The sequence below is a fragment of the Neofelis nebulosa genome, chromosome X, assembly GCF_028018385.1.
Source record: "Neofelis nebulosa isolate mNeoNeb1 chromosome X, mNeoNeb1.pri, whole genome shotgun sequence".
NCBI lineage: Eukaryota > Metazoa > Chordata > Mammalia > Carnivora > Felidae > Neofelis > Neofelis nebulosa.
The window spans coordinates 2467704-2495248 of NC_080800.1; the positions used below are offsets into that span (position 1 = coordinate 2467704).

Genomic DNA, 27545 nt, shown 5'->3' on the forward strand with positions numbered 1-27545 from the left:
CATCATTATTTTTTTTGGTCAACCAACTGAAAAAAAAAAGAAAGAGAAAGAAAAAAACAGCGAAAAGAAAAAGTGGTATTTAGCCATACAAATCATCATTATTTTTTTTGGTCAACCAATTGAAAAATAAAAAAGAAAGAGAAAGAAAAAAACAGTGAAAAGAAAAAGTGGTATTTAGCCATACAAATCATCATTATTTTTTTTGGTCAACCAATTGAAAAAAAAAAAAAGAAAGAGAAAGAAAAAAACAGCGAAAAGAAAAAGTGGTATTTAGCCACACAAATCATCATTATTTTTTTTGGTCAACCAATTGAAAAATAAAAAAGAAAGAGAAAGAAAAAAACAGCGAAAAGAAAAAGTGGTATTTAGCCATACAAATCATCATTATTTTTTTTGGTCAACCAATTGAAAAAAAAAAAAAAGAAAGAGAAAGAAAAAAACAGCGAAAAGAAAAAGTGGTATTTAGCCATACAAATCATCATTATTTTTTTGGTCAACCAATTGAAAAAAAAAAAAAGAAAGAGAAAAAAGCAGCGAAAAGAAAAAGTGGTATTTAGCCATACAAATCATCATTATTATTTTTTGCCTACGTGCACCAATAGTTGAGCAAAAGTTCCACCTAAGGACGTCCTTGCGAAACAAAATCATTCACTTGATTACATCTTGACCCTTGCGTTCACATCTTTGTAAGATAGAACGCTGTTTTTTAGTTGAATGAAGGAAAGGAGTGACCAAGTTATAGTTCCTCGGATTTTGGTGTTTGACAGATCTTTTCTTGAAAATGAACGAAAAGGGTCTGTCCCTTCAAGGCAAGCAAGTAACAGTATTTGTCGACAACGATGAGTTTGGATTTGCAAGAGACAGTGGAGTTTTGGAAAATTTGCATGCAGGGTGGTAGACAGCCTTCCCATATTTAACGATTGTTTCTGACCAGATCAGTGGTGGTTATTAACATAGGTGGTTTCTGCTACTGTGTGATAACATTTGTCAAAACCTGCAAGATCCCAGGCGCCTGGGAGACTCAGTTAAGCGTCCGTCTTCGGCTCAGGTCATGATCTCGTGGTTCGTGGGTTCGAGCCCCGCGTCAGGCTCTGCGCTGACAGTTCAGAGCCTGGAGCCTGCTTCGGATTCTGAGTCTCCCTCTCTCTCTGCCCCTCCCCCCCGCTCACACTCTGTCTCTGTCTCCCTCTCTTTCTCAAAGAAATAAATAAACATTAACAAGTTTTTTAAAATATCAAAGAAATAAATAAGCATTAAAAAATTGGTTTAAAAAAACCTCCAAGAGCCACGAAACGCAGGGGACTGATATTTTCCAAATGAACAATGTATGATGTTATTGTGAAATCATGCATGGATAAAAAGGTCCCCCGAAATACAATCTGCATTTGGTGCAGTTGGTTATTGATTGATTGTAATAGAACAGAGGAAGAAGATTTCTCTGATGATCACTTTAGATTCCCGGTGGCCACTAACTTCTAAGTAACTACCGTTTGTTGGATTCTGGTGTAGTTTCAAACCTTCTCTTTCCTAATTACCTACCTTGTGAGCACAGATTTCCTTCACCTGCCAACCACAAGATGTTGCAACAGGCTCGAGACAGAAATTTAGAGCATTGGCAAAAATGTGAGAGAACATCATTGCTTCCACTCACTTTTATCGTCTTCGAGAATATAGTTCTCTGTGTTCGTACCTGTTCGCCGTTGCTGTATTCTATGTCCATTGTTGTTATGTTTCAATAAATTAATAAGCACACTTAAAAACCCTCAGCTCGAACTTCTACGACGGCAGGTGAAATCCACGAGAGAAGGTCTTGGTGTGTGTGAAAGGGTTTAGAAGCGTAAAGAGGCACGGCCAAGTTCGGGGGCCACTGAATACCCCTCATCTGTTAGAAGGGCTTTTACTGATGCCTCGATATTTTACTGCCTGTGTGAATCTGCTTTGAGTCTTGAGGAAACCCTGGAGAATACCTAATGGAGCGTGATGAGGTTTTGGGCACTGATGGTGGGGTTCGTGGGGTCCAGAGCTGATCGCCAAGAAAGAATTCTTGAAGACGTCTTTGGTGCAAAAAAAAGGTGATTTTATTGAAGCTCGGGGGCAGGCCTTGTGGGAAGGAAGAGCTACCCCAGACCACAGGAGACACTGGTTATATACTATGGGTGGGGGAGGAGGTAAAGTCCAGGGGAAGTTTCCAGTGAGATTTTCATGTGCCAAAGAAGTCTCCCAGGATACTGGAGGCTTGGCCATTGTCAGGCTAAGGTGGTTTTTCCCTCTAGCAAAGCATTAGCATTAAGACAGTAGGGAGTTTCTGGAGAAACATTTTACTCTGTCTGCCTCAAGGATTTGCCAAAGGGCTGCAGGTTGGAAGGAAATTGAGCTTTATCTGCCATTTCCTTCGCCTTTGTTTCCCACATCAGACTGCAGTGTAGTCTATGCTAGGTCTCAGCTGATAGCTGCACCACACTGTTTGAGCCCGGTCAGCTTTGCTGCTGAGGTAAGTGGCATCCGGGTTTTACGGGCCCCAAAGCATGCTCAGCAAGGTGAGTTAACCTGCCCAGTGCCACTGAGTTCAGAACAGCCTTCTGTCAACCCGTCAGCTGCCCTGATGGTGGTGCTACCACAGGAGAATTTCTGCCTTCCAATTAATTACAGGTGCATTTCAGGTTTGACTATTACACACGTAAACACATAATTGATTTATACCCCTTGCTGTTTCAAGTTGGGCACGTGTGTATTATTCAAACATGCATGGAAACTCATTAGAATGCTCTTATTAAAAGGAAATCCAAAAAGGATCCCATTCTCCAAGAAGAAACTCAATTAAACATTCTTTATAGATAGATAGATAGATAGATGATATAGAGATGGATGGATGGGTGGATAGATGATAGATAGATAAATAGATAGGTAGATAGAGATGGATGGATGGATAGATGATAGGTAGATATAGATATTGATATAAATGATATAGATATAGATATTTAGTAATTAGCATTCAACCTTAACAAGTAATCTTAAATAGATTAGATGCATCGGAATCCATTTCTGATTTTTTTCCCCAATAAAACAAGGGGAAAAAAATTAGTACACCTTTTCTTCCTTCCAATTTGTGCTTTTATAACAACACTTTCACATTTCCAATTTTTTGGTAATGTAATTAAGTCTTTTGGGCTTCATGGTTGGTTGCATTCCAAAAGTGTTCTACCTCAAAAAAAGAAAGTATTCCAATCGTATGTAAATATTATTCATTTAAACATTTTAATTGGATTCATAGAGATGAAAATGTATTCTTCACATCATTGAAACTTTGCTGCTAAAAACAAACACACTTCCAAGTGTCAAGGTCTGCGGGATTCTCTAATAATTTTCCTTCGGCTCTCATTTCTTCTGATTTGGTGCAATTTCTGGTGACCTGGTCTAATGTTTCTTTTATTTCTTTTCATTCAGATGAAAGGTTTCCTTAATGATCAGGTTTTAAATTTAAAAAGTGCGTACGGCAGGGGAAGTTATAGGAAACATTCTGGATTCTCACATTTTTTAACACATCGCTCTATTCCCTGTATGTGTGGCTTTTTACAACATTTCTGGGTTAAAATAATGTATTTTTCCCTCTTCCGCTAATGAAAGACTTTGGTTTATTGTCTTCCAGCTTCCACTGTTCTCAACAAGAAGTATGTTTAACTGACCTTTTATACATTTTTAGACATTTTCTTTCTAGAAGTTTCTACACCTCGTAACCAGGGAGTGGGGCTTTTGTTTTGATCCTCCTCAGCTTTTGTTGGGACATTCCTATTTCTATTTCAAAATTTTGTGTAATTCAGTGGGTGACTTTTTTTATACATCTTTATAATAAATATAATGGATGTATACACATGTTGATGTATTTATATAAATATATATTAGACGCGATGTATATGTGATATAGTACACACAGATGTGCACATGTGCCCACACACCCCCTCCTACTTTCTATAGGAACGTTCTCTTATTTTCTGTCTGGATTCTCTTTCTCTGTTTCAATGGTGAGTCTTCAGAGAGAGAGAGATACATTGAGAGAGTCAGTTACCTGTCTTCTTAGTAATGCACTTTTCCTGTGAGTGCATGTATGAAATTTTATTTTACAATTGTCAGATAATAAGGTTATGCGGACATAACCTTCACTTACACTTAGATACTCCAGCGTGCATTGTTTTTAAAAAAAGCACAGAAATGCCCCCGAGATATCACGGGTGCAGGACTATTATCTAATCCACAGACCTTGTTCAAATTATGCCAACTGTCCCACTAATTCCCTTTATAGGAGAAGAAGGAGAGAATAGTAGATTTTCTCATCCAGGACACAATCCAGGATCCTGGTTCACATTTAGTTATCACATGTCTTTAATCTCCTTTGATGTGGAAGGGTTGCTAAGCTTTCTTTATCTTTCATGATACTACTTGAATTATTTATTTTTAGGATTCCCTTGATTTGGATATGATGGATGTTTCGTGATCAGATGAGGTTATGCATTTTTGATGATACCACGAAACAGACGCGATGTTTTCGGGACACATCAACAGACACAGGCACCTGTCCTCTGGTTATCCTATTTCTGGTGCTATTTGCCTCAATGGCTTGGTTCAGGGATTTCTTTGGCCTTCTCCTCTGTAATTGTACCAACTTTTCCCTTGCAATTAATACATATCCTATGGGGAGATATCCTGGCTTTCGGTAAATATCTTTCCCACCAACTTTCACCCACCCATTTGGTTCTTTCCTGAAAGGATTATTTTTATGATGGCTGACAAAGGGTGAGTTTCAAACTACAATCATTTCTTGTTTATTAAATTGCCTTTCTTTCACAAGAAAGTGCTTTCCCTTTCTCCCTATTCATCCCTTCACTTAGAATAGGTAGACTATTATCTATTTGGATGCCCACACTGTCCCAGATTTGGTTAGTGTCTCTGCAGGTTGTCAGCTAAGTTCTTCAAGTGTGTCCCACACATTCTCTGAGCACTTTATCACCTTCTGGCACAAGATGATCATGCCTAACCTGCTTCTTCCATAATCCCAGCACTGGAATCAGCCATTTGCCCCGGTTACTTTTAGTGGAGAATGGTGATTAGAAACCACAATCTAGGTGATGGGTGTGCTCATAATTACTGGGACGTTTGGGGATGTCATTCTTGTAGATCCTGTCATGGGACATAATATAGATGAATATATATAATTATAAAATAAATAGAATATAAACATAATAATAAGTATAATATAATTACACAATACATATTAATATGTTATAGCTTACAGTATTACATACTATACTATATACTATTATATATACTTTATAATGTACTTATATATAAAATATGCCATACAGTATATAATATACAGTATATAATTATAGTATACTTGTATTATATATACTATATATGCTGTAAGATATATTCATACATAATATCATATATAATATATATGAAATCTAATCCTTGGGTTCCTTCTAGCTTACCTCCTTTGTATCTTTTTTAAACTCTATTCTCCAGCAATGAGCACCCTGATTTCTGTCACCCACAGATGTTTACTCACAGGTGCTATCCAAGAATATGCATTAAGCTGTTATAGAACGGCTCACCCATACCAGTGAAAACCAACAGTTTCAAGGGAAATTGGACATGCATTTAGATCCCCTCTATCTTTTGCTTGGAGTAGACAGTCAATGTTGTGTGCAGGACCCCTTTTGTCCCCTTCTCTTCAATGGGCTTATATGACTCATTGGAAATATAGTTGGGTTCATTTGTTGTTGTTTGAATTAACTTTTATATCCCCCCCCTTCATCCTTTTGATTATATGTTGTTTCCGAGGTTGTGAGGCATAATACACAGCTAACACACATAACACACATAGTCACAGTTACGTGGTGCCGGGATGGCTCTGTGAGTAGAGCATCCAACTCTTGATCTCAGGGTCATCAGTTCAAGCCCTATGTACCCTTCCTGTGTTGGAAAAAATCTTCATTCAATAACCAGCCAAGTTTCTTGTTTCCTGTATTCATTTTTGCCAAAGGATTTCAAGGCATGTTGATTTTTCCCCCCAACATCTTGCAATTTCTATATAATTGTGACAAATATCACCACTTCCTGATTTACTCTTACTGTATTATTTTTTATACCAATGAACCTTTTCATTTTTCACTTTACCTTTTAGCTTCTTTATGTTTTTGTGCACAAGAGAAAGACTAGGAGACTTGTATTTTGCTTTTTCACTTAGCAATACTATCTGAAGATTCTCCATGCCAGTTCAAAAGAACCGTTTGTATTTTCTCTCTGTTTTTTTAATTTTTCAGTTTCCTAATCCCATATTCTGTGTATTCCCCATGGTTTATTCAAGCACTCTCATATGTATGGGCATGTAGGGTTTTTTCCCCCCAATATTTTGCAATTTCAAACAATGCTACCATGAATCTCCTTGTAGGTGTGTGTTTTCATCCTGTTGGAAGCATATCTTCAGGGTAAATTCTGAGCATTGCTACTGAAGGCTTGAAAGTTAACGAATATATAGTGATTTTGTTGTTGTTTGCAATATTTTTTGCTTTATTGTTTTTCAGATGGTGTTGAATTTCCCTTCAAAAGGGTGATAAAACTCTGGGTTCACTGGAAATTGACAAGGATTGACGTTTCCTTATCACCACAGCAAATTTTCATAAAATGTTTAGGAGGGAACTGCGATCCCAGTGAAGGTATAAATTTAGTTTCTGTTTCTCTGAGTGTGGCCGAACATCTTTTTTTCCCCTGTGATTAAGGGCCATTTATATATATATATATATATATATATATATATACACACACACACACACACACACACACACAGACACATATATTGCTTATTAATGATTTTTTTGCCAGTTAAAAAAACTTTTTAGGGGGCGCCTGGGTGGCGCAGTCGGTTAAGCGTCCGACTTCAGCCAGGTCACGATCTCGCGGTCCGTGAGTTCGAGCCCCGCGTCAGGCTCTGGGCTGATGGCTCGGAGCCTGGAGCCTGTTTCCGATTCTGTGTCTCCCTCTCTCTCTGCCCCTCCCCCATTCATGCTCTGTCTCTCTCTGTCCCAAAAATAAAATTAAAAAAAAAAAAAAAAAAAGTTGAAAAAAACTTTTTAGTTGTGTTTTCTCAACTTACAGAAAAATCTTTATTCATTATGTTTATGTAGCCCTTAATCTACTATGTATGTTGTGAATATTTTCTGTATTTTTCTCAGTTGCCTTTTGACTTTGTTCATAGTGTTAAGGGGTTGGGGACTTTTGTTTGTTTGCTTGCTTGCTTTTCGTTTTTTGTTTTTCGTGGGAGTTTTTTTTCGTTTGTTTGTTTTGCCATTGAAAAAATCTTTTGAGTGTAGTCAGAATTTTTAAAGAGGCATTTGTGACATATCTGGGTTTTTAGTCATAGTTATGAAAGGGAATTCACTCATGTTATATTTGGCACTAATATTTTTCTTTTCTTTTTCTTTAATATTTTTATTTTAACATTTAATTTCCCCATCTGGAGTCTAGTCTTTCCTTTGCTGTGAAATACATAATGCCAATTGTTTTCTAAGCGTCTAACCAGTTGTCCCAACACTATGTAGTAAGAAGTGAACGTCTGCCCAATAATTTGAGATGCTGTTTCAGGCACATCCCCATATATATTTGAGCCTAGTCACGAACTTTCTCTTTGGTCCCACTTATTGTTTATCATATAAAACTACACCATTTTTAAGAATAGAGACCCTGTACTTTTTAAACGTCTGGTAGGGCTACTTCTCAATAACAGGGTTTTGTGGTTTTTTTTAGTGTATTTCTAATTATCTTCACACATTTTTTCATATAAACTTTAATAGCATCTTCCCAAGCTGCATAAATGGAGGATGTGTATGTTTTTATGGCATTGCATGGAGTGTATTTATTGTCATGGGGAGAATCTCCATCTGGAAATGGTTATTGTTCATCCTGCGTCCAATAACCCCCTTTTTATTTATTTATTTTTTAATTTTTTTTTAACGTTTATTTATTTTTGAGACAGAGAGATACAGAGCATGAACAGGGGAGGGGCAGAGAGAGAGGGAGATACAGAATCTGAAACAGGCTCCAGGCTCTGAGCCATCAGCACAGAGCCCGACGCGGGGCTCGAACTCACGGACGGTGAGATCATGACCTGAGCCGAAGTCGGACGCTTAACCGACCAAGCCACCCAGGCGCCCCAATAACCCCCTTTTTAAAGACCCATTCGTTTTGCCCTTTGTGAGAGCCCTATTCGAATGTATTAGGCACTGCTTTCTTTCTGTATCCCATCATTAATCATAGAAATCACTGGGAATATGGCAGATAGAGTAATCCCCGCATGTAGCCAATGATATGAACAACAGATTTATCATGATTGGCGACACAATTACCACTTTACACATATTTATAATGTCAGTATCAAGGACAGTCTTTATATTTGACCAGCTCGGAGGAATGTGTAAGCTGTCAAGTGTATTCTTTTATTGCTGAACCGTACGTGATATTTCAGACTTGTTTTTCTTTCCTTTGCTGTCTTTCTTTTCTTTTGCCAGAAGAAAAAAAAAGTTAACGGTTTTTAGAATTCACTCCAGAGAAGCCTTTATTTAATCATCCACGTGAGCTGGACTAATTAGACTTTTCGGTCCTGGATGCTTCCAAAGCTCCGAGCAGAATTACCTTCAAGTGTTACTTGTGGCGTCCCATTAGCATTCCAAAGCTGTTGTGTAATTCTGCCCAACTCCTGAGATTTTATAGCTATAATGTCTTTTATCTGACTTCCACTTTCTTTCAATAAAGAAACTGAAGTAGTATTTTCTTTGAGATGTCTAGACCTATCGAAATTGATAATATCTGAATGACACAGTTCTAAGATTAATAAAGACCAGTGGCTGTGTTATCAAAAACCTGCCAAACATATTTATCTTCAGGGACTATTATTTTACATAAAAATCCAGCAGTGACTTTCATAACTTTTAAGCATATGGGCTGGGTTCATTAATATGCTAACTTCTTCACATTATTCATAGACGCTCTTCTGATTAGACATTAACATGCAATATTATCATTAAATAGCACAGAAAGAGCCTTTATTTTCCATGAAGTCATTAAGCCAGCTGGTCCTTCTCTAATTTTTCTTTAGCATCAATTTTGTATATTAATGAAAACCATTATTTTGAAATATTTAACAGACACTGAAGAGAATGATCAAAGAATTGAGATAATTTAGCCTGAAGAAATAAAACCTGAGGAATGATTAAACTTTTAAAAAAAAATCACACAGAGAACAACCATTTCCAAATTCCCTAACGAGATGGGAATTGGAAGCCAGCTAAGGTTCAGTGGGAAAGTTATACATTTTAGAACTTTTAACAGAGTACATTGTGGTTATTGTTATCTTCCTATTCGGATGGTTCTAAAGCCTTCAATTCTTGAATATACTTATCATTCATCCAGTGGGTCAACACATGTGGCCAGTTTCAGCAAATTATAGAGTTCCACGTTGAACTTGAATTTCAGATACACAGTATTTTTATTACAGGTGTGTCCATGTAATATATGGCAAGTGTCTTTCCAATAAAAATATGCGTTGTTTGTCTATATTTCAAATGTAACTGGGCATCCTGTATCTCATCTGGCAACTCTAGACCTATGTCTGGAGAATGCCATGTAGCTAAACAGACCAATGAGCCATAATCACTGTGTTTGGTAATGCGCTGGTCTGCAATCGATGGTGCAGACACCTTCTCATAAATTCAACCATATTTTTAATAAAATCATACGAAAATACTTGACCATCTAAATCAGATTGGTATGAAGCATCAATTTGGCCACAACAGAGGGTGGAGGGTTTATAGTGGCCTGGGATTGACCATCGAAACCTTCTCTCTCCTCCAAAAGCAGTAAGGTATGAGTCCCACCCTACCAATCATGGGGAATATTGTTTCTGTGTCTCACGTTAGCAGGCACTGCTATTTTATTTCATTTCATTTCATTTCATTTCATTTCATTTCATTTCATTTCATTTCATTTCATTCTACTTTATCTCCTCTCATCTCATCCTATCCTATCCTATCCTATCCTGTTATTTTTAATTTGAGAGAGAGAGTGTGGGAGCTGGGGATAGAGACTGAAAGAGACAAAGAATCTCAAGCAGGCTCCACACTCAGCACAAAGCCTGACTTGGGGCTCGATCCCCGACCCTGGGATCACAACCTGAGCTGAAATCAACAGTCAGACGCTCAACCGGGTGAGCCACTCGGGTGCCCCAAGTCACCGCCATTTTTAATGGCACATGTCAGTGATGGTCAGGCAAATTCAAAATATATTAAGAAAAGCTAACTCTGAATGCAATATATCCACAATCTTAGACTCACACGCAATCTAAGATTGTGCAGGCTGCCCTAAGTATGGACACATGAGAGAAGGAATGCACGCTTTGTACGTGCATTAAATCCCTTCTCTCATAAGAGAGCATGTGATCCGAAGGGAAGGAAATTCAATGCAACATTTATTAAGTACCTACAACTGAATTATGCTAGACACTGTCAGAAACAAATCGGTGAATGAAAATAGTCATTGTTCTCCAGAATTCATTATCAGGTAGCAGAGAATGATGTGCACATAAATAGCTCTATTACAAGGCATATGGAGATAAATGGTTTTGCTCATTTTTTAAGCTTCAAAGACAACAGGTATAATGTGGTTTATATAACTTCCACTTTCAATTAAAAAAACCCAAAATAATCTTCATGAGACACGAATAACCCTATCAACATGGATGATAAGGGAGCATTTCTTAATTCTTCCTATGTATAATTAATAGAGTCCTTCTTGATAGAGTAGGATATGAAAGGAGATAATAGCATTTCAGCTTTCATGTGGCGACTTCTAGAATGTTGATGCTTGTAGGTAAGAAAGATATTCCAAGAAGGTGGAACCATATCAGCAATTATTTACTGTTCATTGAGTTTGAAAACTAAGTAACCAGAAAGCTTAGCAAACTTGGTCTCTTTGCCTTGACTACATGAAATCCAGATTAAATCGGGTTAAGGCATGACTTCGGGGTCAGGAGATAGCAACACAGAAAGGAGACAGAATGGCCAAAGCAAGATGATGCCATGATGTTGAAAAATTACTATTATTATAATTTTTGGCTAAATGTCAAGGACTTCAATTCCCTCCCAGTGCTCTGCCTAATTTTTTGAATATTTGATTTCTGGTGAATATTTAAGAAAAGTATTCCCACAAATACAATGACAGGTGCCCCCAAATATCTGGACAAGATGGACGATGCCTCTAACCTTTGTAATACCCCAAAATGGTGTACGTCCCGAATTTTTTACAGGCATACCTCAGAGATATTGCTGGTTTTGTTACAGACCACTTCAATGAAGCTAATATCTCAGTAAAGCGAGTCAAGTGAATTTTTTTTTTTTTGGTTTTCCGATGCATATATAAGTTATGTTCACATAATACTGTAGTCTATTAAGTGTGCAATAGGATTATGTTTAAAAGAACATGCCCATACCTTAATTGACAAATACTTTGTGGCTAAAAAATATGCTAATCATCATCTGAGCTCTCTACGAGTTGTAATCACTGATCACAGATGACATTTTTATAGATATATAAACATATTGATATACAAACATCTATGTTTACTTATGTGTATATACCGATACACATGCATCATACGATACACCTTGATGAAGTGAACATACATGCATACATATATGTCACATATGTAGATATGTGTATATACACATGCTATCTATTTGAATAAATAGGAAATTAAATAAATTATATAATATACATTTTCGTGGAAGCAAAAATAATCCAAAAAATCTGTCTACTTTTCCCAATTATATAAACAAAACATGGGGCGCCTGGGTGGCTCAGTCAGTTAAGTGTCTATCACAATGTCACAATTTGAGAGTTTGAGCCCCGTGTCGGGCTCTGTGTTAACAGCTCAGAGCCTGGAGCCTGTTTCAAGTTCTGTTTCTTCCTCTCTCTGCCCCCCTCCCTCGCTCAAGCTCTGTCTCTCTCCCTCTCTCAAAAATAAACATTAAAAAATTTTTTTAAAGCAAAACAAGGACGCCTGGGTGGCCCAATTGGTTAACAGTTTGGCTCTTGATTTCGGCTCAGGTCATGATCTCATGGTTCGAGCCCCGCATCAGACCCTACACAGTGTGGAGGCTGCTTGGGAATCTCTCTCTCCTCCTCTCCCTCTGTCCCACCCCTGCAGGCCCCCACACTCTCTCTCTTAAAATACATAAACTTTTAACAAAGAAGATAATTACCTGCAAAAAGGCATCTATTACATCTATAAATTTATACAAGTAAATCCTTTACTGTTTTTATATTTTTGCATAATATGGTGTTTGACTTTAGCCAAACACAAAACTAGATAGCCTGCCAAAAAAAGGGAAGGAGAGGAGGATAATTGAGACAAATTCATGTATTTTTATTGAAACTACACCATACCCAGTTCCACTAAATGCTAGTTTTAATGCACGCCACATTTTACAAGCCCGAAACCTCACTTACATGTTGGAGGCACAATTACATTTGCAGGAAGAGTAATGCTGAATACAGAATGTTCTTTTCTTTCTGCTGAACAGAATATAAAGTGATCTCGAGCTCTCGGGACCTGCTGCGTTAGATGTAGTCCATTAACAAAGAACCCGACTGGAATTCATCAAGTCCTCCTGGTTTTTAAACCTTGCTGTCAGACTGGGTGTAAGATAGCGACGTTGAAGTTTGCACTCCGAGAACTTTACGAATCGCGTTGGCTTTTATGCGATTTGAGTGAATTAGTCCATCCTTCAAACTAAAAGCGTTTCATCAGAAGCACTGCTAATGTTATACGTCTTCCATTTCACAGATCTCGCTACAAAATGCTTTCACACAGTGTCGGTGGAACAGGTTAAACTGTAATGCGGCATGTGCTGTGTTACACACAGGGGTCCTAGAAAACGCCTCCCAACCAAGATTTATGTTATTAAGGGGAGGCTAGGAACATAAGCAACGAAAACAGCAAAAATTCAGAAGCGATCGGCACTCTTATTATTCACTTAAGGTTGAGTAGATCAAGGATTTCCTTGATCCTAGTAACCGAAGTTACTCTTGCAGGGACGTCCCGATTATTAATCAAAAAATTATTTATTAATGCATATTTTTGAGAGTAGATTGAATAGAGTCCATTTCTAGAAACTCATTGGTGCATGTCTGCTTTCATGAATAAGTGCCATAAATGGGAAATTGCTCTAAACGCAAGCCCTTGACACGATGCCAAGGAGCACTGAGTAATCACCGAGTTAAAAATTTTCAAGTCAAAGGTTTATTCATAAATTCTGAACACTGATTTCTTGGTCACTTCCCAATGGCAGTTCTTGAACATGATAACATGTATTATTTGTGTGTGTATTATATATATATTATTATGGTGCATATCCATGAAAAAAAAATACACACACACACACACACGGATGCAGTTCTTGAACATGATAACATGTATTATTTGTGTGTGTATTATGTATATATTATTATGGTGCATATCCATGAAAACATATATATATATATATATATATATATATATACACACACACACATACATATGTATATGTATATGCAAGTACATGAATATATACATATATACATGCATACACATGTATGTATGTGTGCATATCCATATGTATAGGTACATGCATATCCATGAATATATATGTATATATATGCATATTCATGGATGTGTGTGTGCAAATACACGCACATATCTATATGCATGTACACATCCATGTATATGCATGATTGTATATGCATGTATATATGTATATATATGTATATATGTATATGTATATGTATACATATACATATATACATATATATGTATACATACATATGTATACATATGTATATGTATATATGTATATATACATGTATATATGTATATATACATGCATATACAATCATGCATATACATGGATGTGTACATGCATATAGATATGTGCATGTATTTGCACACACACATGCATATATACATGCATATACATGGATATGTGTGTGCACATGTGTATGTGTATATCCATTAATACATAGGCCTATATACATGCATATACCTGTGTGTGCATATACATATATATATGTATATACACCTTTTACATATACACATGGGTGTTTATACATATATGTATATGCTTGTCCATGCATATGCATGCACATGCCTACAGTTGTCTATGAACTCACTAGTCTTATCTTAATTTAATTCAACATTTATGCACAGATGCACGTACATAGATACTATATATATAAGACATGTGATTGTAATATGGTAGATGTAATTACATGTAACTCCATGTATAATTATATCCACATCTAATTATATTTTCTCAACCCGACTTTCTGTAGGCATAAACGTGAAGTAAATAAACCTTGGCTAGAGCAGACACAAACCCCAAATTTCTGCTGCATTTTCCAGTATCTTTTGAAGTTCTGTGCTTGATTTTCCTCCAAGAATTCTGCAGGTTGGTAACTAAAGTATTAGTTCTGACAGACACCCACGAACGCATGTGGGTCCCCAGCCAGGTCCCCGTTTTTCTCCTTTGAGGAACCCGCATCCCTCTACATGTGTGAGGTAGATCAGATACCTCACTATGCTCTGGGAATCCATCGTAGTGTTGTGGTTCTGGGGTTCTGAGGCCGGCAAGGGGGTCGTCCCACTGGTCAGGGCCATGTTTACTTCAAAGGATGGCTTGAAATTGGGCTCTTGTCTCTCTCTCAAAAAACCCCACAAATTTAAACTACAAAATCTTTTTCACGTAGAGTACATTCAGTGAGTTCCATCGTCAATGCCACGCACTCAACAACAGGTTACTGAAGTGGGTGCGGTAATAGACCATCAAGGCAAGGGAATTTCTGGTCGGTTATTTTTCTTTGAAGTGATCCTCGAATGCGATGGTAGAAGGCACTTCAATTAGTAATCGCAGCGCAGGGCTCAGTGAAGGCAGTGGTTTGGCAATCCACATACGACCGCAACAAGCCAGTTTAATTGGCTCACCGACGGTAAGAACCTAGGTGTGGTAGATATTTCTTACCGTGCTATGTATGGATCCTTAAAGAAAGAAAATCTCTGATTCGAAATGTTATTTCTCAGCTCAGGGTGTCACCAGGAAAGAAAAGATTGTCCTATTTACCTTAAAAATAAGCTGTAATTTTTTTTTTTTTTATGGACCCACGCTTGCTAGATGTGAAATTGATGAGGTATGTGATACTGTGGTTTCAACAAAGCTTGACGTGCACCTTTCCTCCGTGTCTAGTCAGGTTGATGGAGAGGAGGTGAGACTCCAGGTTCTGTAATGGGAATATTTCAGGATATTCCCTCACTCATAAATACTCAGGGTAGGTGAATGAGGCTGCACCCGCGTTGCTGGAACACCTCGTAACATTGTCACCTGAGATGTCACCACACCTGACATATCATCTCACCTGACGTATCATCTTACCTGAGATATTACCTCACCTGACGTATTATCGTACATGAGCTGTTACCTCACCTGACACATCACCTCACCTGAGACGTTACCTTCGAAGGGACTGTCATCTCTCTCTATATGCCCCACCCCTTTCCTTTCCCGTGGTCTCCAGGACTATCCCGAAAGTCAGATCCCAGCTGGCCCTGGGGTCATTTGTATTAAATGAATCCAGGGAGAAGAGAAGAATGCACTCAAATGAAGACAATATTTTGCTGTTTTTTTCAATCACAAAATCTGCTGGGAATATGTGTGGAAATGGAGAGAGATTGTGAATGTACTAGTCAAAGAGAGAGGAAAATTATTAAAAGTTAGTTTAATTTTGGGGCACCTGGGTGGCTTGGTCGGTTAAGCGTCCGACTTCGGCTCAGGTCACGATCTTGCGGTCTGTGAGTTGGAGCCCCGCGTCGGGCTCTGTGCTGATGGCTCAGAGCCTGGAGCCTGCTTCCGATTCTGTGTCTCCCTCTCTCTCTGACCCTCCCCCATTCATGCTCTCTCTCTGTCTCAAAAATAAATAAACGTTAAAAAAAATTTTTTTTTTTAAATTAGTTTAATTTTATTTCTATGGCTGCATCTACAAGAGCACCTGGGAGTGCCTTGAATTATTTGGTGTGTTGACTGAATACTATGTAAGGTGAGATGTTGGAAAGTCGCTGGTGTGATGTGAAAGGGGGTGTATGAAGATGTGAAGACTCTAGGCATGTGTGAGCTGTCTGTGCTCTCTATGGGGGTGCAACATTCTCTCCCTTTATAAGACCACCAAGAAGAATATTGATAAGCGAACCTAGCCCTTGTCAAAAGTGCTGTTATGTGTATGCAAAGCGCTATGGACTGTGTTCTCCCCAAATTTATATCTTGAAGCCCTCACTTCCCAATGTGACTAGATTTGGAGATAGGGCTTTGATGAGGTAATTAAAGCTCAGTGAGGTCATGACTGTAGGGTTCTAATTCAATAGGATTGGTGTGCAAGGAAAGGCCATGTGACACAACAGCGGGAGGGTGGCCCAGACTCCATGTCAAGCGGAGAGAAGCCAGCTCTGCCCATGCCAAGATCTCCAACTCCAGCCTCCAAGACTGGGAGAAAGGAATATCTCTTGCTTAAGCTGCCCTGTCCGTGGGATTTTGAGGAATAGACATCGAGGACCAGTGTGGGAGCCAGTAGGTTTCACTCACAGAGATCTTTGATGATGCTGATCTATCACGACATCCCTGGGGACCGAATAGAGATGCTGCACATGTTAGGGTCCAATGTTGGGGGAAGAAATAATTACGACGAGTGGGTAGTTCTCTTCTGGCACATGCTGCCTCAACTGTACCCAGACCTACGTTATTTCCAGACTGGGAGTCGTCCAAGAAGGGCCCTGTGAGAACATGTAAGGGTTCCCAAAGGGAGTCAAAAGCATTTACAAAAGCAACTTTACATGAAGACCTAAAAACATCACACTTTTCAAGATTCATGGGCCACTGGCTCTGACTTCGCACATATCCTCCTTGGCTCAGAATGATTCTCTTGTAACTGAGAATGGGGACTTTTCGGAGAAGGGGGTTCCATTGAATGGAGTTGTGCTACAAATCCACCTCACCTTGAGCAAAGTAGATCCAAGCCAGTGTGTCACTATTTCCCCTGTTTCTGAATGTATATTTGGACTTGATATGCTTGATAACTGGCAGGGACCTGAACATTGGCTTTTTACCTTCAAGTCTGGATGATAATGGCAGGACCTGTCAGGTTTCTCCTTCTTACCAAAATGGTAAACCCAACCAACAAGAGGTCCCTAGAAAATGATGGAGATTCGTGCTCTCTTTACAGTCTTGCAATATGTAGGGATAGTGGTTCTTAATGTATACTTGTTATGAGCTGAATTTTGTCTACTCAAAACGAACATGTTGAAGCCCTAACCCACAGGACGTCTGGATGGAAATGAATTGGGAGACGGGTCTCTGAAGAGGTGATTATGGTAAAATGATGTTATACAGGTGGGCCCTGATCCCATAGGAGTGAGGTCCTTATAAGAAGAAATTAGGACACAGACATGCACAGAGGGATGACCTTGTAGGACACAGGGAAAAGACGGGGTCTACATGCCAAGGAAAGAGGCCTCAGGAGGAACCAGCCTTGGCCCCGCCTGAATCTCAGACTCCCAGCCTCCACCACTGCAAAAAACCAATTGCTGTTGTTTAAGCTACGCTGTGTGTGATATTGTGTTATGGCAGCTGTAGCGAACTAAACCAATGCCAATTCAATGAGCCTCTTGGGCTTGGCTGAGGACTGGCAGGTTGTGTGGAGATTTCCTGGATCACGGTGAGCTTGCTCATACGGTGTTGCTAATTTCTTTGCTGTTCCACAAGTGGCTTATGTCGACCCTGAAATCTGGGAAGCATCTATGGATACAGGAAATTCTTTTGTGTCACTTTCCTAATCATCACAGCTCGAGTGTTGGAGGCGGACAGTTCAAGAAGGAGGACCTAGTAGGATATGCCATGTATTGCACAGACTTGCCCCCGAAAGCTATTATTGGAAAGATATTTGATCCCTGTCCTATCTTAGGAGACAGACATATTCCTCGCACACAGTTTTGATTCAATCATGGTGATAGGGCCTGTAAAGCAAGAAGAAGCAATTGCCTTGAGAGCCTTGGAGAGAAATGTTAACCAAGGGCAGCAAATGAATATCACACACACAAAATTAAGGGATTGGCTGCTCAGGTAACGTTTTTGTACGATCTGCTGGCTGAGACTTGCCAGGGCATTTGATCTCAGTTGAGAGAAGAGGTGCCCCATTTGCACCCCCACTTTGGGTTTTTGAGATAACATGCATTTCACTTGAGTATAACGTTCCTACTGCATCCAGTGAGTTATCTGAAGCACTTCACTGCTTTGGCAGAGACTCGCATTAAGGAAAGGAATTTTTAGCAGGTCGAGGAGGCAGCGTGAGAAGCCATGTTACTTGGCATTGATGACCCGATAGCACCAGTAGAGTTTGCCGAATCAGAACCCACTAGGAGTGTCTACAGGGGGACAAGAGTGAAAGACTCAAGGTTGTGAACGAAGCGTCCCAGTGCAAACCAGCTTCAGGATGGCTTTTTGAGCCCCAGAAGACAGAAAGAGAGGCTCACGTGGAGCTTAATGACCATGCGACCCAGGCCCCCATCAAGAACTGCCTGTCCGCACAATCATGAAGTTGCTGTGGGTCATTTTGCGGAAGGAGAGTAATTGGGACTGAGCGTCCACAGTTTCTGAGGGTGGACGCAGGACCTAAATGTGAAGGAACTGTGTGTGTTCCTCATTCTGCTGCACTGCCTATCCTTCCAAAATCTACACCTAGCGGTCTCACGAGGAGTCCCCATGACCATTTGATCCACAGCAGATGCTCTGCTGGTTTACTGATGACTCCAGAAGCAGATAGCCATAGACTTGTGGCCTGTTGGTGGCTTTCAGGTACTTAAAGTGGTGTGGGGGGCTGTCCTCAAGGAGGAAAGTAAGCTCGCCAGTGAGAATTTCAAGGAGGATCACTGGGGTCCACTTGCTGAGAGACCGAGTTGGCCACAAGGAAGGATCTACTACTTGTATTAATACCTCTGTTTCCATTTCCCCTGCAACTTGGCACGGGGTGTCGGTAGGATAAGCTCACCACTTAGCCCATTTAGGAGATGAATGTGAAGTTGGCACTTAGGGGTGGAAGTGACCAACATGAATAGAAGCATGAAGGACCATTAGATATTGGGTTGACTGTTGAGTTGACCGTTGGGTCTTGGGTGTTTGTTTAACCTTGGGGAGCTGAGGCAAGGCTTCTTTCTGGGTTCAAAAATAATTTGGTAGGAATTGCCTTAAGGTGTGGTTAACCATTTCCTCTGGCTTGATCCTTTCTGTGCAATCTTATGACTTGGTTGTCTACCTTCTTGGATATTTAGAAAGATACTACCATGTGAGCACCATTTAAAACTAAATTAATTTTTAAAATTAATCTTGGGGCCAAGCAGAACAAGGACATATAAATCTCTAGTGGCTTGTCTAATAGTTCTTTTTTTTTTTTTTTAATGTTTTTAAATTTTGTTTTGAGAGTGAGAAACTGCGAGTAGAGGATGGGGCAGAGAGAGAGAGAGGGAGGGAGAGAATCCCAAGAAGGCCCCACACTGTGCAGAGCCTGACTTGAGGCTTGAGTTCACAAACCGTGAGACCATGACCTGAGCTGAAATCAAAACTGGGACAGTTAACTGACAGAGCCACCCAGGGGCCCCGTGCAATAGTTCTTATTAAAGTATGACTCTGGGGGCACCTGGGTGGCTCAGTCAGTTGGGCATCCGACTTCGGCTCAGGTCATGATCTCTCAGTCTGTGAGTTCAGGCACCGCGTCGGGCTCTGTGCTGACCGCTCAGAGCCTGGAGCCTGCTTCGCATTCTGTGTCTCCCTCTCTCTCTGCCCCTCCCCTGCTCATGCTCTGTCACTTTCTGCTTCAAAAATAAATAAAGCATTAAAAAATTTTTTAAAAAAAGCATAACTCTGTTGTTATTGGATTCATAAACATGTATAAATGAAGGCAATTGGCTTAAGGCACTCCTCCTGTAGTGCCAGAAGGAAGGGAGAATCTAAGGTAAATGAACACACATTTCTACTGATTTCACGAAAGGCGTCATAATGCGAGGAGGATCTACATGCACATTGTGCAGGAAAGGTGGTCGGAGAAATGTGTCAAAGAATAATAATAGTAAAAGAGGTAAGAGGGAGGGAATGCGCAGGAAACAAGGGGGATAGGGGTGAATCTACAGAGGGCTAGTAGAGGGCTTGAATATCCGGGCTTCCGCAGGGAGCCGCACTGGTTGGGGCACAGGCGTGTGTTAGTGGGAAAAGCAGCGGAGAATTGCACACATAGTTCTGTGGGCCGTGGCAGTGTTGAAAGAGAAATGGTTTGACATGATCCCTCCCCGCGGGAACTTGACCACTCACCAGCAGGGCAGGAATTAAGGGTGAGGGGCAACAGAAAGCAACGTTTACGGAGACCTCAGTTGTGCCTCGGAAGAGATAAACAAAACCAGCCTTCCGCACACGAAGCGAAGCGTCCCAAAGCTTTTTGTAAGGGAGCAGAGATAAGGGCTTCTTCACTCTCAACAGACCCCAAATGCCAGAGTTTGTTTATGAGAGCGGCAAGGAGGGAAGTCAAGTAAACACTGTCTTTTCTAAAAACGCACACAATGGAAACAGGAACACAGGGACGGCTGCAGAAATGAAAACAGAGTGACAACCCAGGTGGACCCTACTGTTCGCAGAGAAGATAAGGGGAAATACTCAAAGCAGAAAAGAGCCTTTCCGAAAGCAGCCAGTGGTTTAGAACAGATTTAGAGAAATCTGAACACGTTCTAAGTGCCCGCCTCAGCGACTCACGCAGAAATCCAAGCTAATCTCTCCAGGAGTAAGCACGGCAGCTTGGGCTGATCATGAAGGTGACCTAGAGCATGGGGACCCCAGGGCGAGGGGGCGGCCCACCCAAGGATGACATTCGAGGGGGGATTTCCTCAGCCCACCGGCCAGGCCATGAGCTAGCTGCAATTCTCTGCTCTCCAAGCCCAAGGGAGTCTGGCAAGGCTGACCACCAGGGTGCACCTGGCATTCACAAATGAGGGTGGTGCCCTCCCTGGGGGTGGGTAGAATACCTACAGCTCAGGCAGTCTGTCCGCACCTACCCCACCTGCCGAAGACAAGTCCACCCTGCAGTCATGGGGCAGCAGGCAGATTAGAAGTAGATCGTTCCTTCTGGGGTATTTGCAAGTGGTCCCCAGTCGCGGGCACTTCTCACTCCGCTGAGTGCCAGGATAGAAAACCAGAGATGGGGTGCTGTGTGCCAGATGGGCTATCTGGTAAACCTGGAAAATAACCCCATGAGCACGGAGGCTAGAGTCTTCTGTCCTGGGTCCTACCTACTTCCCAGGACCCAGTTCTGATCATCCGCCGTCCCGATTTCTCCCTCCAAGGACGCCAAAAGATCAAAGACCTGCACTTCATTTTACATCCCATTCTGGGTACCTGGGACCCTGGAAATCTCTGCTTCAAAGACATTGTCTACATCGACTTCCGTGGCCGGTGTCTTGTTCAATGAACCACACACTCAACCACATTACTGTTCTCACTGGTGATCATGTGGCTGCTGTAGGGAATTGATGGAGGATGGGCACCCATGGAGGACAGGACTGGAGTGTGGACGTGTAAGGCGATGGATGGAGTATGGACATCCATGGAGGGCAGGACTCGAGTGTAGATGTGTGTTAAGGAGATGGATGGAGTATGGACATCCATGTAGGGGAGGGCTGGAACGTAGATGTGTGTTAAGGGGATTGATGGAGTATGGACATCCAAGGAGGGCATGGCTGGAATGTGGACATGTGTTAAGGGGATGGATGGAGTACGGACATCCATGGAGGGCAGGGCTGGAGTGTGGATGTGTTAAGGGGTGGATGGACACTGAGGGTTAGGTGGAAGGTGACTGTGCAGGCGGAGATGTCCCCGTGTGGGTGCTGAAGAGGTGAGGGGCCGGACGTGGAGGTGGAAATCACTAGGGGTGTCTCAGGAATGGGCCTGCATCGCACAGCCTTCCCCAAGTGTGAACCGGCCTTGTAGGCTGTTACAAAGGTATGCTGACAGCTCAGAGCCTGGATCCTGCTTCGGGTTCTGTGTTTCCCTCTCTCTACCCCTCCCCTGCTCAGTCTCTGTCTCTCTCTCTTTCTCAAGAATAAATGAACATTAAAAAAATTTTAAAAAAAGAAGAAAGTAGTCAGAAGTACGCTTGGGCAGAGTTCTTTGTAGGGTTTCAGGAGACAAAGACATCAAATGCTGTATTTAAGACGGGGTGCTGCCTTAAAACCCAATCCTGGCTGCATTTCAGTTTCGTAAGAAACCCAACGTTTCTGGTGGATTTGGCATATGCTGGACGTGAGGGAGTTAAGAAAGTCAGTGAACCAGATTTCAGGCGATACTGAAGTCTTACAAGCACTGAAATCTTTTTTTTTTTCTTCCCAGAGAGCAGACAGCATTAAATAGTTTGTTATGAGCTAAAAGAATGTCACGGGAAAAGCATCCCGATCTCTCAAGGCTCACTGGTCATCCAATTTCTTTCTACCTTGGCAAGATGACGGTCTGGCTCATTATTTTCCTGCATATCCCTGTTATCTTGTGATAGGCAAACAATTTATTTTTAAACAAAGGTCAAACAAATTATCAGCTTTGGACGTTTGCGCTCAGGCAGAACATTGATGTGGCTGAATAGATACAATGCACAAGAATTGTAAGGCAAAAGATATGGGGCGACCTGGGAATGACAACCTCTCATTTTTCTTCCTTCCTTCCTTCCTTCTTTCTGTTCTTTGCCTGCTGTTGACATTTTGTTATATTTGCATCTTTCAAAATTTTTTTATATTTTTTAATGTTTACTTATTTTCGACCAAGCGACGGATCATGAGCAGGCGAGGGGCAGAGAGAGAGGGAGACACCGAATCCAAAGCAGGGTTCAGGCTCCAAGCTGTCAGCACAGAGCCCAGTGCAGGGCTTGAACCCATGAACTGCTACATCATGACCTGAGCTGAAGTCGGATGCTTAACCGACTGAGCCACCCAGGTGCCCCTGTATTTGCATCTTTTTAATGGGTACTAGATGTTCCTTCTTCTATGTCTGCATCGATTGGAGTAATGCTCCAAATAGCACGTTTATTATTTATGTACGTATTATCTTTAAAGGCTGGGAAGAAGGGAAAGGGAGTTTTTAAAATACATTAAAATTCATTTCCACTATTTTTAATAACACTTTTAATTATTCACGAATGTAAACACTATATATGCAAAGGCAAATATCATCCCAAATTACTATCTGGAGTGAATTCTATAGTGGAGGGCATACAGAATGCATGACGCATCCATTTAAATTTAAATTCATGTTATTTATTTCCTTGGATGATTGCACTATGATTTGGTTAATTATTCCCTGTTGTGGCACATTTAACTGGCTTTCTTTCCCTTCTTTGCTTTTATTTAAATCTTGCTAAAAATAAGGCGAAAACAAGTGCATGTGTACGTGGGGACTCTAAATCTGGTCCACTGGTTTTCTCAGAGTCCATTCGCAGGAGTGCTGTTGCTGGATAAAATCATGGTGTTCATTTTGGAGGTGTAGCTATTTTTTTAATTGTCCATCATAACCAAATTGTGGCTATCCTAGGAATTCAAGAATGGTTGATCATCAGAAAATATATGAATATGACTCAATCCATTTACAGAATAAAGGGCAAAAAATACATCTTTAAAAATAGGTCATTTATTTATTTGTTTATTTATTTATGAGACAGAGGGAGGCAGAATACGACCAAGGGAGGAGCAGAGAGAGGGGGAGACACAGAATCCAGAGCAGGCTCCGGGCTCTGAGCCATCAGCACAGAGCCCGACACAGGCCCCGAACCCACGGACCCCGAGATCGTGACTTGAGCTGAAGTTGGACGCTAAACCGACTGATCCCCCCAGGCGCCCCTAAAAATACGTCTTTAAAGTATCTTCTTTCCCCCACCAGGAGACCATAATTTAGTCCATAACACTGTTGTAAAGGGATGTGGGAACGGGCTGTCCTGTTTCCTGGTTGAAAGTGATGCCATGGGCCAGAGAGGGAGAGTTAGAAGGTAAGTACATTGCTTTGGGAAGGTACCTGCACTGATTTTCGAGCCACACGGCTATAGCATAGACCTGGCATCTTTCAGACCTGTGTCTGAGGATGATGGTAACTTTCCTGGCCCAGAGTTTTCCAGAATGTGCACTGTGTAACCCTGGAGCATCCTTCTTTTTTTTTTTTTAATTTTTTTTTTTCCAACGTTTTTTATTTTATTTTTGGGAGAGAGAGAGACAGAGCATGAACGGGGGAGGGGCAGAGAGAGAGGGAGACAGAGAATCGGAAACAGGCTCCAGGCTCTGAGCCATCAGCTGAGAGCCTGACGCGGGGCTCGAACCCACGGACTGAGAGATCGTGACCTGGCTGAAGTCGGACGCTTAACCGACTGCGCCACCCAGGCGCCCCTGGAGCATCCTTCTGATGGGTTCATTTACTTGGCCTCGCTCGTTTATGTTACTGTTGGAGAAGTTTATGGATTCCTCCCTATCGTCACCTCCAGGGAATGGCAAGAGAAGCCAAGTCTTGGCTTTCGTGTTCCTTCGAAAGTCAGCAGCGTTGTAAAATCTGTGTTTTCGCCCTTGAGAGAGCAGAGGAGGAACATTCCAGAACTTTACAGAAAATTGTGCCAGATGCAATCATGAGTGTCAGGTTCTTTGGCCTTTTGGCCCCAGAATAAGGTTTGTGAAAGCAAACTAAAATATAGGGAATACACTCTGGTTTTCTTTGTTTTCCCCAATATTGACCTTATTACTATGGTGTAGTTGAAAGCCCTCCTTGGGGTGCCTGGGTGGCTCGCTCCGTTAAGCATCTGTGAGTCAGGTCATGATCTCGCGGTTCTTGAGTTCGAGCCCCGCGGCCGCAGAGAGAGAGGCGAACGTAGGATCCGAAGAGGGCTGTGTGCTGATCAAAAATAAATAAGCATTTTTTAAAAAGTACTCTTTATATTAAGTGCATGATTTCATAAAAGGGGAATTTCGACCTCAGATATTTAGTTTAATGCGCTATATTTTGCATTGTTTTTCCTTAAAGAGTTAAGTTCTCATTTTATTAAAAAATACATATATATTTCAGAAGCAATGAGAACTATATATATATATATATATAAAAATATGTGCTATGTATAGCTATATAGTATAATAATATATTATGTATAAGCATGTAGTACAATATATCTCATATAAGTACATATTTATGTAAATACAGATATAAAAATATATTTATATAATCTATAAATCTTTTTATATATAATTTATAACTTATATAATCTATAAATCTATATAACTCTATATAATAGGTTATATAAATATTTATATAATAGAATATATAACATATGTATATACATCCACATTCCTAAATGTACGTATGTATATATTCTTAAATAATATCTAAATTAATTTGAAATACCTCAGTTCTCCGTTTTATGCTATTATTATCATTCTTCTGTAACAAGTTGGGAACTTGAGGCCAGCTTTGTCGCTCTGTTTGTTTTTCAAGGTGCAGCAGTCACTGAAATGGCAAGTTTTCTGTCTTAAATACTGCATTTTCCCCCTAATCTGTCAAGTGACCTTTTTTGGAAAACACACATCCCGAACACCTTTGAACGCCCGAGACAGCCTCGTCTCGCTATGTTTTTTCAGTGTCCTTCGTCTGAGCCACTTAAATGTCTGTCAGGTGGCTCTAAGTGGAGGCACGTGGAAGGCACGGATTCCCCGACCGTCAGAGTTGAAATCGCAGCCACATGGCACACAGGGGAAGGCGGGTCCACAGGGTGAGCCACAGGTAGGGGCTGTGGGTGATGAGCTCAGATCTGCAGCAGAAAAGCCTGTAACGAAACGTGAAATTGCAGCAACACACCTGTCGTGACAAGCAGCGGGCCCTTAGGGGACAGACCAGCTTTCCCGGGGATGCCACTCAAGGACGGGATTGTTGGTCTGGGCACAGAGGAGACATGCTGGTGGGTTTCCCTGCAGAGCCTCAGGAGCAAATACCACCAGCCGGACACCGTCCCCGTAGAGAACGGGCGCGTGTGGATGCCTGTAGGGTCCTCTTCCTACGGAGCCGGTGCAAGGACGGCATTTACACGGCACGGATGGGGAGCACTGACATGATGTCGATTGTGCGTTCTCTGACATAAGTCTCAGACACCCTGATTCGCCACGTCGTTGGGAATGTAACCAGAGTCTAGGAGTCGGCACGGAAGGATGGGAAAGAAGGATTTATGGAGATACATTACGAACGCCTGATGTTTGTAGTTACAAGGAAGCCTTTCTTAGAAACATGGAGTAGTCTTCTTGAACGGGAGACTTGTTATATTTAGTGTATGTGTTCACGTCTGCCTCTCAATCTCTTATTTCTAAAAATTTGTGCCGACGGGAGCTCCAGTGACAGAATATGACTACTCGAACATTGCGGATGGAGGCAAGTCTTGCCCCAAATTCATGTGTGACAGTCCTAACCTCTGAGACCTCAGGATGTGTCTATATTTGGAGGTGGGGTCATTTTAAAAGGGGATTAAGGTAAAATGAGGTCATCAGGATGGCCCCTGATCCCGTAAGACTGGGGTCCTTATAAGAAGAGGAGATCAGGACACAGACACGCACACAGGGATGACCACGTGAGGACACAGGGACAAGACGACCTCTACACGCCAATGAGAGAGGCCTCACGAAGAGCCAGCCTCCGCCCCTCCTGAGTCTCACACTCCCAGGCTCCCAAACAGTGGGAAACCAATGTGGGTTGTTTAAGCTTGTACTCCATCGTATTGAGTCATGGCACCCCAGGAAACTAATAGACACTATTCTATTTCTCAGTACAATTCTTGAACCCCTGATATTTCACCTAGAGAGGCAAACCTTGACCATATTCACCGGTATGCAATATTTCTCTAATAAAGGGTCTTGCATGTTTGTGCATTAAATTTAAAAATAGATGCAAAGAGAAACATAAAAGAGGTTTTGCATAGATTGTACTCTGCATATACTAGGGCTTTTGTGTGGCTTTCCTCCCCCCCCATTTTTAATGGGGTTATATGTGTTTTTATTACTGAGATGTGAGAGTTCTTTATATGTTCTGGACATAAATCCCTCATCAGATCCATGATCTGCAAATACTTTGCGAGGTTTAAACAGCTCTGATGTGCAGAAAACACTTCAGCCCCATTTCTGTGTCTAATTTAAACTGTAGTGAGCCATATAGTTTCTATTTAGCTATGGCTGAACTTTTCTGAACCCAATTGGTCTCCTAAAAGCGTGACATTTTCCATAGATCTGCAGGGGTCTTGGGCTGACCTTGGGGTTAAAGTCTGCCATGGGATATATGGATCCTCTCTCTACACAGTTACTAACGAGAACAGAGAAGACAGAACACCACTGAAAT

General features: G+C 41.1%; 1 long non-coding RNA gene across 5 annotated transcripts in view; it reads right to left on the reverse strand.

Moving 5' to 3' along the window:
- Positions 1-12492: 12492 nt before the first annotated feature.
- Positions 12493-27545, reverse strand: part of LOC131503089 (uncharacterized) — a 268387-nt gene continuing 253334 nt past the window's right edge. For 3 of the 5 annotated variants that reach the window (XR_009257307.1, XR_009257306.1, XR_009257305.1), the window contains one exon: positions 24581-25070. This is a non-coding gene — a long non-coding RNA (uncharacterized LOC131503089). Of the gene's footprint in view, positions 12832-24580; positions 25071-25574; positions 25993-27545 lie in introns of those variants that run through there. The other 2 variants (XR_009257308.1, XR_009257310.1) reach the window with 2 other exon arrangements.